This window comes from Pinus tabuliformis, chromosome 5_1, assembly GCF_031772625.1.
Source record: "Pinus tabuliformis cultivar Carrire ecotype Pingquan chromosome 5_1, CPIR1, whole genome shotgun sequence".
In the NCBI taxonomy this organism is placed as follows: Eukaryota; Viridiplantae; Streptophyta; class Pinopsida; order Pinales; family Pinaceae; genus Pinus; species Pinus tabuliformis.
Window position 1 is genome coordinate 845,049,673 of NC_142305.1, and position 11,931 is coordinate 845,061,603.

Consider the following 11,931-nt stretch of genomic DNA (forward strand, 5'->3'; position numbering starts at 1 on the left):
TACCAAAGACAAAATCCAAAGGAGACCTTGGTGTGAAACCAAAACAGGTCTTAAAAGGATATCTCTGTATAGAAGAATGTTTTGCTCTGTTGTAATCATGCTGCACATAACACAAGTGTTCATCCCAAATCTTAGGATGTTTGTTGCAATATCCTCTCAGTAACTGGATCACTGTCCTGTTAACTACTTCTGTCTGGCCATCTGTTTGTGGATGAAAAGTTGTGCTTTTCTTTAGTTTGGTGTCCATCAGTTCCCATAGACTCGACCAAAACTTCCCCACAAATCGGGTGTCTCGATCAGATACAATGGAAGTGGGTAATCCAAAATGAACCCATACATGTTCAAAGAACAATTTTGCAGTTTGTTCAGCTATAATCTGTTTATTACAAGGTATCAAAATGCACATTTTGCTGAACCTATCCACAACAAGATATAGATAATCATGACCTTTCCTAGATTTAGGCAGTCCTCCAACCAAATCCATGGAAACAATTTCCCAAGGGTGAGAAGGAACTGGCAATGGAGTGTACAAGCCTAGTTTTCTGTTGCTGGGCTTGCTTTTAGCACACATAGTATACCCTCTTACATATCTAAAAACTGTCTCATTCATTTTCCGCCAATAACAAAATCTTTGCAGCTGTGCAACTGTTTTACTTACCCCATAGTGACCTAATATCAGAGAAGTGTGTGCTTCCCTAATTATCTTTATCCTCTCAGCTTGTGGAATGCAGAGTTTCCCACAATGATATAAGAGTCATTCCTTCACATGATGGTCCAATTCTTCTACTCTTTTGCCTTGACTCAAAGTTGCATATACATCTTTAAAGTCCATATCCTGAGCATATTGTTCAATGTAGCTTTCATGTAGTACAGAATTATGCTCAAGTATGGTAGATGCATTTATAATGGGTCTAGATAACATGTATGCGACTTTTTTATGTATGCCCTTTTTATATCTGATGACTAAATGAAACTGTTGTAGAAAACCCATCCATCTGTAATGTCTTGATTGTTTCAACTTAGTTTGGGAGTGTAGATATTGAAGTGGTTGATGATCAATATGTATTACTGTCTCTTTGCCCATTAAGTAATGTTTCCACTTTTTCACACTCTGAACTAATGCATACAGTTCTTTATCATATGTAGGATAGTTAACTACTGCAGGATTAAAAGTCTCATAATGATAACATATGGGTTTACCGTGTTGTGTCAACATTGCTCCCATGGCATAGTCACTGGCATCAGTTTGGATCTCAAATGGTCTTTGTAGATCTGGCAGTGCTAGTACAGGTGTTGTACTAATCTTTTCTTTCAAGGTGTCGAAGGCTTTCTGATGTTTGCCTCCCCACTGAAACACCTTATTCAATCCTGTTAAAGCATGTAAGGGAGCTGCAATTGGGGAAAAGTTAGAAATGAACTTTCTCCAATATTGTGTTGCTCCTAAGAAGCTTCTCACTTCTGTAGCAGACTTGGGTTTAGGCCAGTTTACAATCACTGCCACTTTAGAGGGATCTATTTTCAATTCACCTCCCCCTACTATATGACCCAGGTAGTTTAGATATGTTTTGCCAAATTCACATTTTGAGATTTTAACATAGATTTTTTCTCTTTTCAAAACATCTAGTGTCTGCTTAACATGATTTAAATGTTCTTCCCACGTTTTACTAAAAATCATAATATCATCCAGGTACACAATAACAAAATCATCAAGAAAAGGTCTGAGTACATCATTCATTAATCTCATGAAAGTAGCAGGAGCATTGGTCAAGCCAAAAGGCATAACCAGACATTCATACAATCACTGCTTTATTTTGAAAGCAGTTTTCCATGCATCTTGCTCTGCAACCCTAACCTGATTGTATCCACTGTGCAAATCCAGCTTGGTGAAATAAACAGCGTCCCTCAATTGATCTAAAATATCATCTATACGAGGAAGGGGATAACGATTTTTTATTGTTATCTTATTCAGTGCTCAGTAATCAATGCACATTCTCCACGAGCCATCTTTCTTCCTCACCAAAACGATTGGTGACCCACATGGTGATGTTCTAGGCCTGATGAACCCTTTCTTGAGCAACTCCTGCACCTGCTTCTTGATTTGAGCATTTTCTAAAGTAGACAACCTGTACATTCCAATGTTAGGCAATGGAACATCTTGATACAAAATAATATCATGTACTATTCCCTTTTTGGGTGGCAGACCTTTAGGTTCTTGAAATAGGACATCATACTCTGAAACAACCTTTCTATATTAGCTTGTTGTTTAGCATTACAGCCCTCAAATACATTGGTTTTATTAGGTTTCTTTTCCTTTACAACCATCAGTAAGAATTGTTTGCATGAATTTATCATTCTTTTCATCTGTCCTGAGTTTATGAGAGTATAATTATTCTTGAGCTTATGAGTTCTTACAAAGTATTCGATTCCATCTTTAACAAGTAGATACTTGTTCTCAGCTCTATAGAAGATAGCCTTTCATCATACAAGTAAGGACTTCCTAAAACAATTCCACATATATCCAATGGAATTATGTCTAACTCAACCTCATCTACAAATGCTGACCCAAAAGAAAACTTGAGTTTACACTGTCTAGTCACTTGTAGTTGTGCTTTATCATTCAACCATCCTAATGGGTATGGTTTCTTGTGAGGTGTAGTTGCTAATCCCAATTTCTTTACAATTGCTTCAGAAATCAAATTTACTTGTGAGCCACTATCAAACAAAGTATCAATCTTTTGATTTTTGGAAATAACTCGAATATGGAAAATCTCATGTCATTTTCTCTCATTTTCTTCATCAATAACAGATTGAGAAGAATTACTAGTAGATGCTTCAGAATGCTTACCTTTTATACCTGTGGCTACAATAGTTGTTTCATCTCCTGAGTCTGACCCCAAATCTTTCTGAATAGCTACAGCAATCTTCTTCTTCTTGCCCTTGAATTTCTTAAGTCTCATCTCTGGATGCAGAATCCAACAATGCTCATCATCATGCCCATCCTTTTTACAGTGAGTGCATGGAGCTTTGTTTTTCTGTGCAGTGTTAGCCTTCATTGCTTTCCACTTTTGCTTTCTTTTCTCCTTGCTCTTGCTTGCAGTGGGTTGGGATGGTCCCCCAGCTTCTGGATTTCCATTCTTTCCTCTAGATTCTAGATGAGTAGCTTGCACAGATACCTCATCTATACTAGTGGGATTAAACATGAGGATGGTATGCCTCATGTAGCTGTGTAGACCACCAATGTACTTCAAAAGAGTCTTTGGTGAGTCTAATGAGATACCCAACATCAATGCTCTCTTTCTAAATTCTTGAGTGTACCCTTGCATACTTTGTCCTTTCAACTGTTGAAGAGTTTGCCAACTCATCATGGCTTGTTGCATGTAAGCCAATGGATAGAACTGCTTTTTAATTGCAGAAACAAACTCACCCTAGATAGAGATGGTCTTACCATGTCTTTTCATATCAGCTTGGGTTCTTCCTTCCCACCAAACCAAGGTAGTGCCTCCTAGGCATAGGCTTGCCAACTGAATCTTACTCTTGTCTGAGTCTATGTTCTATACCCTGCAATACACATCAATTTGTCTAATCCAATTGTCCAACTTTTCAACATTTAGCTCTCCATCATATATAGGCAAATCAAATTTAACATCTAGCTTAATCAAAGATGCTTTCTTGTTATGCACAAGGCTATTAGGAGGTGTGAGAAAGCTTTCATCTTTCCCTTTTCCTTTGGAGTGGTCATGGAAGTGAGACTCATCTTCTTCTTTATCTTGTTTAGAACCTGAGGAGTCTTCGTCCTTATGCTTTCTAAAGTCCTTATACATTTCTTCTACCACAGACTTTATAGCTAGGAAACTTTCTATGAATTGAGGGTCTGGCCCCACAGAACCTTCTTCTGACATTGTCTTCCAAGGATAGACTCTCCCAATTTCAGGATTAGTTTCCACCAACCCTCCTTCTCCTAATTTGAGCTTTGATCTAGTGAGCATTCAACAGCTAAACCAACACAAGCTTGTCTAACCTTACAACCTAGAGCTCTGATACCACTTGATCTAATAATCACCCTATGAGTGACCTCAGTTAAATATTTATTGAATAAAGGTATTACAGAATCATGTGTTGGTGTGTGTGTCTATGTTATTTAAGCAACGGATCGATCAGATTGCAAATACACAGACACTTAAATGGAAAGACAACAGAGAAATATAGTAAGAAAATACAAAAACACAAGAAATTAATAAGGAGTTCACCCTATTCTCCAGGGCTACATCTCCGTTCCAGCTCTCAGTGGTGGCCTTATTTTATTGTGTCTTAAGCAGAGAATTACAATGCAGGAGCTCAATATGAGTCACCTGAATGGAAATTTGCTTGGCAGGATGGTTCTTGGATTCCCCAAGCCACTGGAGTGCACAGACTCTTCTTTCTACCAGCTCTGTGACCTTCTATTCTACAATGGAGAGAGCCCAATGTGGTGCTCAGTCTGGACAGATCCTCTCTAGGATGGCTTGAATCTCTCAAGCTCTCTAGTGCTCAATGCTGCCTCTGGTCAGCTCGGCCCTCTGTCTTTCGTCTTTTGCTTTTTCTTCACTGTCTTCTTGCTTCTCTGTTTTCTGTCTTCCTCTCTTTGTGTTTCGTCCTCCTCTCGGGGATTCTCTGTGTCTTCTGTCTTTGTTCATGGCTTTGAAGCCATTCATTCCCATTCCTGTTCGGTTCCTCTTCTACCTTCGTCAAATCACCTTCTGCAGCTACACTTGGAGTTCCCTATTCAGCGTCATCATCAGGCTCACAGCGAGTGGCCACATGTCCTCCTTTAATTGCGCCAACCTGCTTCATCGGTTCATTTCTTCAGTTACGTCATGGAATGAGTCTTCCTCCACCGTGGCGGTCAAAATGGACCTCAATTATTTACAAACTACGACTTAATCCTTCGTCGATTCCGCTTCCCCCATCGAGCGCGATCTCAGCCGTTAGATCTGGGGCCTCCAGATCCGATGCCATATGCACGTTTCACGCGGTTGACTTGCTCGACCTTTAACACGTCATCAACGGTAGTTTTCTCTCTCCTCCGCTTGCCATGCATCAGCCACTGAGTGGGATCGCTCTGTTTCCATCCAAAACTGCTTACCGTTTGAAGGCACCCCGATCAATACCGTCGGTTTCCAGAGCGGGTCCCGCCTTTGTCCTTTAGCTCTTCTGCCTTTTGCCCTACGGTTCTCCGGCTCCCCACATGACCGAGTGCTTGGGGCTTCCCCATTTCGAGCCTTTTTGCCCAGTGATGTGCGATTAGTGCTAAGTGCTAATTGTGCATCAAAATCCACCTCCATTTCCCGATCCTAGCCTCCCAGGGGCTAGTTTGGCCTCCCACACAGTCTCCATGGGCCTCGGTCAGTGCGCTTTGACCAAGGTCCTCGTCGTTCCACACTAGCTGCCATTGCCACTGGTTCAGGGTGTTTTTGATCGTTGTTTTGATTTCTTTAAAGTCTGTCCCAACCTAATACAGTCATGGTTCTTTGATAGTTCTTTATGGATCCAATTTGGATCACTACTAGACCTCCCACTAGTTCCTCCAATATTTGGAACTAGTTTAACTGACTTCAACTCTGTTAAAATGAATTAATTAATTAAAATTCAAAATAAACTCAACCAGGGCTCCTATAAAGTAGGAGACACTCTACATGACTCAAGTTAGACCCTCAACTCGAATTAACTGAGCCAACTAAGTCAAATTAACTTAGTTAACTAATACAAGTTTCCATGTGATGTGGAATTACAATTTTATTCCTAATTTAATTCAAGGACAAAATTAAATTAGGATTTTCTTGTTGCATTTTCAACACTCCCTCTAAACAAGAAAGGGATTATCTTCTACCCCAATCTTGCCTCTATGAAAGAATTTTCATCTTGACAATGCCTTTATCAAAATATTTGCATCATGTTCCTTTGTAGGAATGTACTCCAACAACATGATTCTCCTCTGCACACAATCTTGTAGATGGTGATATTGGATGTCGATATGCTTGGACCGATCATGAAAAACTAGATTCTTAGAAAGTTTGATACAACTCTTATTGTCATAGTAAATCACTATAAGATCCATTTGTTGACCAAATAACCCAAAAAGGATCTTCCTCATCCAGATAGCCTCACAAGCTGCTTAACTAGCAGCCATGTACTCCTTCTGCCGAACTGAGTGCAACTGATCTCTACTTACTGATATACCAAGAAACTGTTGCTGACCCAACACTGAAGTTCCCTCTTATGTGTTCTTCTAGTCATATGGACTCCCTACCCAATCTCCATTTGTGAAGCCTTGAAGCTTCACTCCCTCTATTTTCTTGTACCAAAGACCAAACTAAGTGGTGCCTTTGAGGTATCTCAACACATGTTTAGTTGCCTTCCAATAAAGTTTGGTTGGCTTAATCATTCCTTGACTAAGTTGGTTAACTACAAATATATGTCTGGTTGTGTGTTCACCAAATACACAAGTGAACCCACAAGCTGCCTGTAAATAGTAGCCTCGACTACTTCACCTGAAGTAGCATCTTACTTCCTCCAGTTCCCTGCTAGAGGAGTCTCCATGGGTTTGTTGCACTCCATGTGGAACTTCTTCAGTATCTCACTGGCATACTTGCCCTAAGAGACAAACAGTTCCTCATCTCCTTGCCATACTTCCATACCAAGGAAATAATGCATGAGCCCCAAGTCCTTCATCTTGAATTCTCTTGCAATATCCTCTTTGCAAGATTTCACCAGCTTCTCATCACTTGTTAGAATTAAATCATTGACATATAATACTATAATAAAAAAATTACCTTCAACCATAATATGGTAAAGGTGCACATCTGCTTCACTTTTGGTGAAGCCCAACCTAGTGAAATAGTTGTCAATCTTGATGTACCAAGCACGGGTGCTTGTTTCAGTCCATATAGCACTCAATTGAGCCTGCACACATGTCACTCTTTGTTGTAGGTCTCAAATCCTTTTGGTTGCTCAATGTACACCTCTTCCTCAATCACATTATTGAGGAATGTTGTCTTCACATTCATCTGATGTGTATTCCATCCCATCTGTGCTGAAAGTGCTAGAATAGATCTGATTGAAGAGTACCTTACTACTGGATCAAAGGTCTCCTCATAATCAATTCCATCCACCTGAGAGAACCCTTTGGCTACAAATATGGCCTTGTGTTTCTCCGCACTCCCATTTGTTGCTTGCTTTACCTTGTAAAGCCATCTGGAACTCACCACTAACTTGTCTGTTGGTCTTGGACCACTTCCCAAAAAAAAATTCTGATAATGAAGTCATACTCCTCAACCATGGCATCAACCCATATTGGTTGTTGCACTACTTCTTCGAATGAGGGTGGCTCAATTTCTACACTCTCACTCATCAGAGCCATGTAGCTAGTGTATTAATTCGATGACCTCCTCTGTCTGCATTATGATGTGGGTTCTCCCACATTCTCTTTGGCATCATGCATCAATCTGTCATCCTCTCTGGTGCACTTCCTTCCATCTCTGGAAGTCTCTACATGATTGGGTGCTTCCACTCTCTGCTCCTCTGCATGTGGCTACTCCACATCATCCTAAGGTTCTTCCTTTGGAGCTAAAAGCTCCTCTTCTCCATGCAACTAAAGCTCCCTCTCAAGGGAATATCCCATGGCCTTCTCTTCATCAAACTTCACATCTCCACGAACCATTGTCATCCTAAGAGATGGTAGGTACACCCAATAAGTTTGAGGTGTATCATTGTACCCCACAAATATGCCCAACTAAATTGTTGCCTCTAGATCTTTCCTTACATCCTTGGTAACATGACAGTAAACTGATGAACCAAATATTCTGAAGTGTGCCACATCTAGTTTCTTACCTCAAAAATATTTTTTTGGTGTACTCATCCCGAGAATCTGATGAGAACTCTTGTTCTGCACATATACAGTTGTGTTGCATGCATCATCCCACAAGTGTAACGGTAGGCCTTGATCATGTAACATCACTCGTGCAGCTCCCACAATACTTATGTTCTTCATTTCAGCCACCCCATTATGTTGTGGGTTATGGGGCATCATTAACTCTTGTCGAATGCCTTCTGATGCACATAAGTTCTTGAATTCATTCAACACATATTCTCCACCTTTATCGCTCGTCAGAGATTTAACTTTTTAGTCAGTGTCTTTGTTTTCGGTCATATGGAATGAGGCTCTACTATTCAGATACCACACACTAATCATCACTGATGTCAACATGCAAAGGATTGGGGTGACATCTAGCTCGAATTGTGAAGCAAGAGCTTCACCTGCCTCTCCTCCTAAGGGATTCTTGTCAGCCTTCTTATGCAGACACTTCGTGGCATAGTGTCCCAACTCATGACAGTGAAAACATTTAATCTTCAACAAGTCCTTATTCTTACCGCCTTGACTGGAATCTTATTTGGAATGGGATGACCTCCCTTTCCCTTTATTTTCCTTTACAGCTAAGGCACAATTCTCCTCATCATCTGTTGTGGTCACCAACAACCCCCCTCTTTGTTTGATATTAGTAATAACATCAAGTAAAGGCGGACCCTTAACCAAAAAATCCAAAAAATATTTTTTTTTTTTAAATCTTTTGTATTAACTCCCTAAGAGCTATATCGCGTCGCAAAGGAAAAAGGAGCGCTTTCCCAAAGCGCATAAACACACTGAGGAGGAGCGACGCAAGAACTCATTGCATCGCGTGCATTAAAAGCGCTCAAAAGGGGAAAACCTAAAGAACCGCCTACGGCCGATATGCGACATCACACATCGCAATGTCGCATAAGCAGCACAAAGTGACAAAGCGAAAAATATTGCGACCTTGCGATATTGCGATATGCGATCTGCGACCATGCAAAGCTGCGACCTGCGATCTATGGTGTGCGACAAATGAGACCATCAATCGCTGCGATGCCACCTATTTACCTCACAATCTTCGATGCTGCGATTCAAATCGCAGAAGCCATTCGTCGCAGGCATTCCTCGGCATGATCTATGAGCCTAAAATTAGGCGCGCACCTTACGGGAAATTAATGATTGTACGCCTATGTATCCAAAGATGATTATGTTGCGTTTTTCGAAGAGTCAAGTCATAATGGGTGACATGATTATGCATTCATTAGAACTTAATTGCTTTCATGTCAATCGTTTCTTCTGTCTCTTTTCATTTACGTGAACTATAAGTCAGCAACTGATATAAATCTATATGCAGGAAACATCTAAGGAAAAGCGCCAGAACTAGAAGAACAGAGAGGAGATGACTTCGCAGATGGATACCGCATACAGCAGGACCGCGGATCCCAGAGTATCACTCAACAAATGCTGATGGAAATAGGCTATCTAGGACTCAGAGTCAAAGGCGCACAAAAGCAAAGCGTTTATGAAAGATCCTGAGTCCCAAATTGGGTAAAGCAAAAAGAAAAACGCTTAAGGGGAAAGACGTCTCAGAAAAGCCTGGAACAAAGAATGGAAACAAGTTTCAATTGAGAAAATCGTTCAGGCAACAAAATCTCCAGCTCATTGAGTCATTCGCACGGCCGGAAACCGAAATAGCAACAGCACAATCAGTTTGAAAGAAATCTGAGTTGTACTAAGTATACACGCCGTGAAGACACTCCTCCAGAAGAACACTTTCAAAAATATCTTCTAGTTTGTCAGAAAGAGGTGCCAGCTCTTGTTGTTTCTAATTTTCAAGCTTGAACAAAAGGAAAGGACAAGCAGCCGACTCTTTCACGGCGAACAGCGCATCACTTACAGCACTAAGGAGCAGATACAGAAATGGTTAGAAATTAGATTCAGTTTTTAGAAATAAATTTGTTTTAGTAAAAGGGCGGTCATTTGAAGCCGTTCCCTAAATTTGTGTAATTAAAATTAGCCGGTTAGTAGTATTTAACCCTTCTCGTTGCATTGGAGAAGGGTCCGGAAATTTGTCAAGAAACTTGTCCTCAGAACATGCACTTTTGCACCCTCGGAGGGGGTTTTTGATGAATGGACGGATCAAGATTTATTTATGTTTGCATTTTAATACCTGCTACTGATGTTGCACTTCTGTACTCTTAGTAGGCATTAGAAGTAAGTAGAAATAGATCATTATTGCTTCAGGTCTGTGAGTATAAAGTCAGTCATAAATGGTACTTTTATCTCTTGACGAGTTTCTGCTTGCATTCTTAGAGTAATATACAGCTGATGTTGTTTATATGTTAACGTATGAATGAGTGGACTACCATTTGGCACTTTTGTACGGTGGAGTCATTGGTTTGTGCTTAATACCTAAATAACTGATTATGCGATATGTTGTTCACAACCGTTTTGCTTAACTTTTTATGCAGGATGGTTCATCTTAATTGATTTATATTCTCATAATAGCTGCATAATCTTCATTACCAGTTATTGTGTGAAATCTTTCTAGATCACATAATGGAAAAAGTTCTATCCCGGGTTAGCGTAGATTAGATGTGTTGTTCTTGATAGATTAAAGTAGTATAAAATTCAGTCTGAGAGTTTAGAACTAGATTAGCTTAGAAATAATTCCATATTTTCATTATCAAATTCTACACACACACACATCACCAAACTCTACACACACACCGCCCTTAGAACGGGAAGCTGGTCCCGTTATCCCCAGTCGGACCCGCTACACCAAACGGGCACGGAGCCACCAACCAGGTTCCCGACCGGGTGGGTATCCCCCTTGTTGTTGACCCGATTTCAGGGCCCTCAACATATTTGGCGCTAGAAGGAGGGCTCGAACTATGAATGGCACCTAAAGAAATATCTAAATACCATTCTAAGAGTAATACACCCTCATCAACTCCCTCGACTTCTCCAACACGGTTAAACCCGGAATTTGAAGTCGCTCGAGTATCTACCACTGCTACATATTCGAATATATCAGACCAATCTATCATTGAACCCCCTGAAATTCGAACTTTGATTCGTAAACTCCAGGGATTCTCTATTTTTAACCAGAAGTCTGATAAATCTAAAAGCAGCGTGACTTCGCAGTACAACCCTGCTTATCCCCTTACCAGAGCAAAGAGTGAAAAAATTGGCATACAACCAAGTGAACTCCCTCTCCCTACCAGGAAAAGAGCAAGGAAAACACCACCAGAGTCTGACATTCAGACTCCTTCATCCACTTCGTCCATATCAACTCCCTCACCGCGAAGTCAACCACCCACTCTTTCATTCCAACTCACTCACCCATCTTCTACAAACCTTCCTCTTCAAACATCAAAGATCTTAACATCTTCATCTTCTCAGCATCAGAAATCATCTTCTGCACTTCCATTAACTAGCAGCTCAACGATGGCCCAGTCTCCATGGAACAATCCTGGGGCAGTTTTAATGCCTCCACCCCTGAGCCCTATACCGGCCCATCCTGAGAAATGGCTGCCTAAATTCAACCCGGAAGCAGGCATGCTAGCCAAGGAACATATCAATAATTTCATGCTTTCTGTTAATCTCAACGGAGTCACTAACGAAGACGCTGTCGTCCGGATTTTCCCTTATACAATGCAGGGAACAGCCGGGTCATGGTACTTTTCGTTACCTTCTGGATCCATCACAAGCTGGGACATTTTTCAAAGTCAGTTCCTCACCAAGTTTGGTGATGACAGATCCACGGCGACATTGATCAATGACCTATATAATCTTAAGGCTGAGGCTAGAGAACCCATTAAAGATTTTAACTTACGGTTCAATAAGATCCTCAACAAAATCCCCGCTGCCTCACAACCCAGCGAGGAAGTAAGATGTGAATGGTACATCACGGCTTTACCTCCAAACTTGGCTATCTTCGTAGATAGGGCAAACAAGACCACCTTAGTTGACAACTTGACAGAAGCGTTAGCAGTGGAAAAACGTGTGGTAGCCCTAGAAAAGAGATCCGCTATAGAAGAACACAAATCTAAGAAGATCTC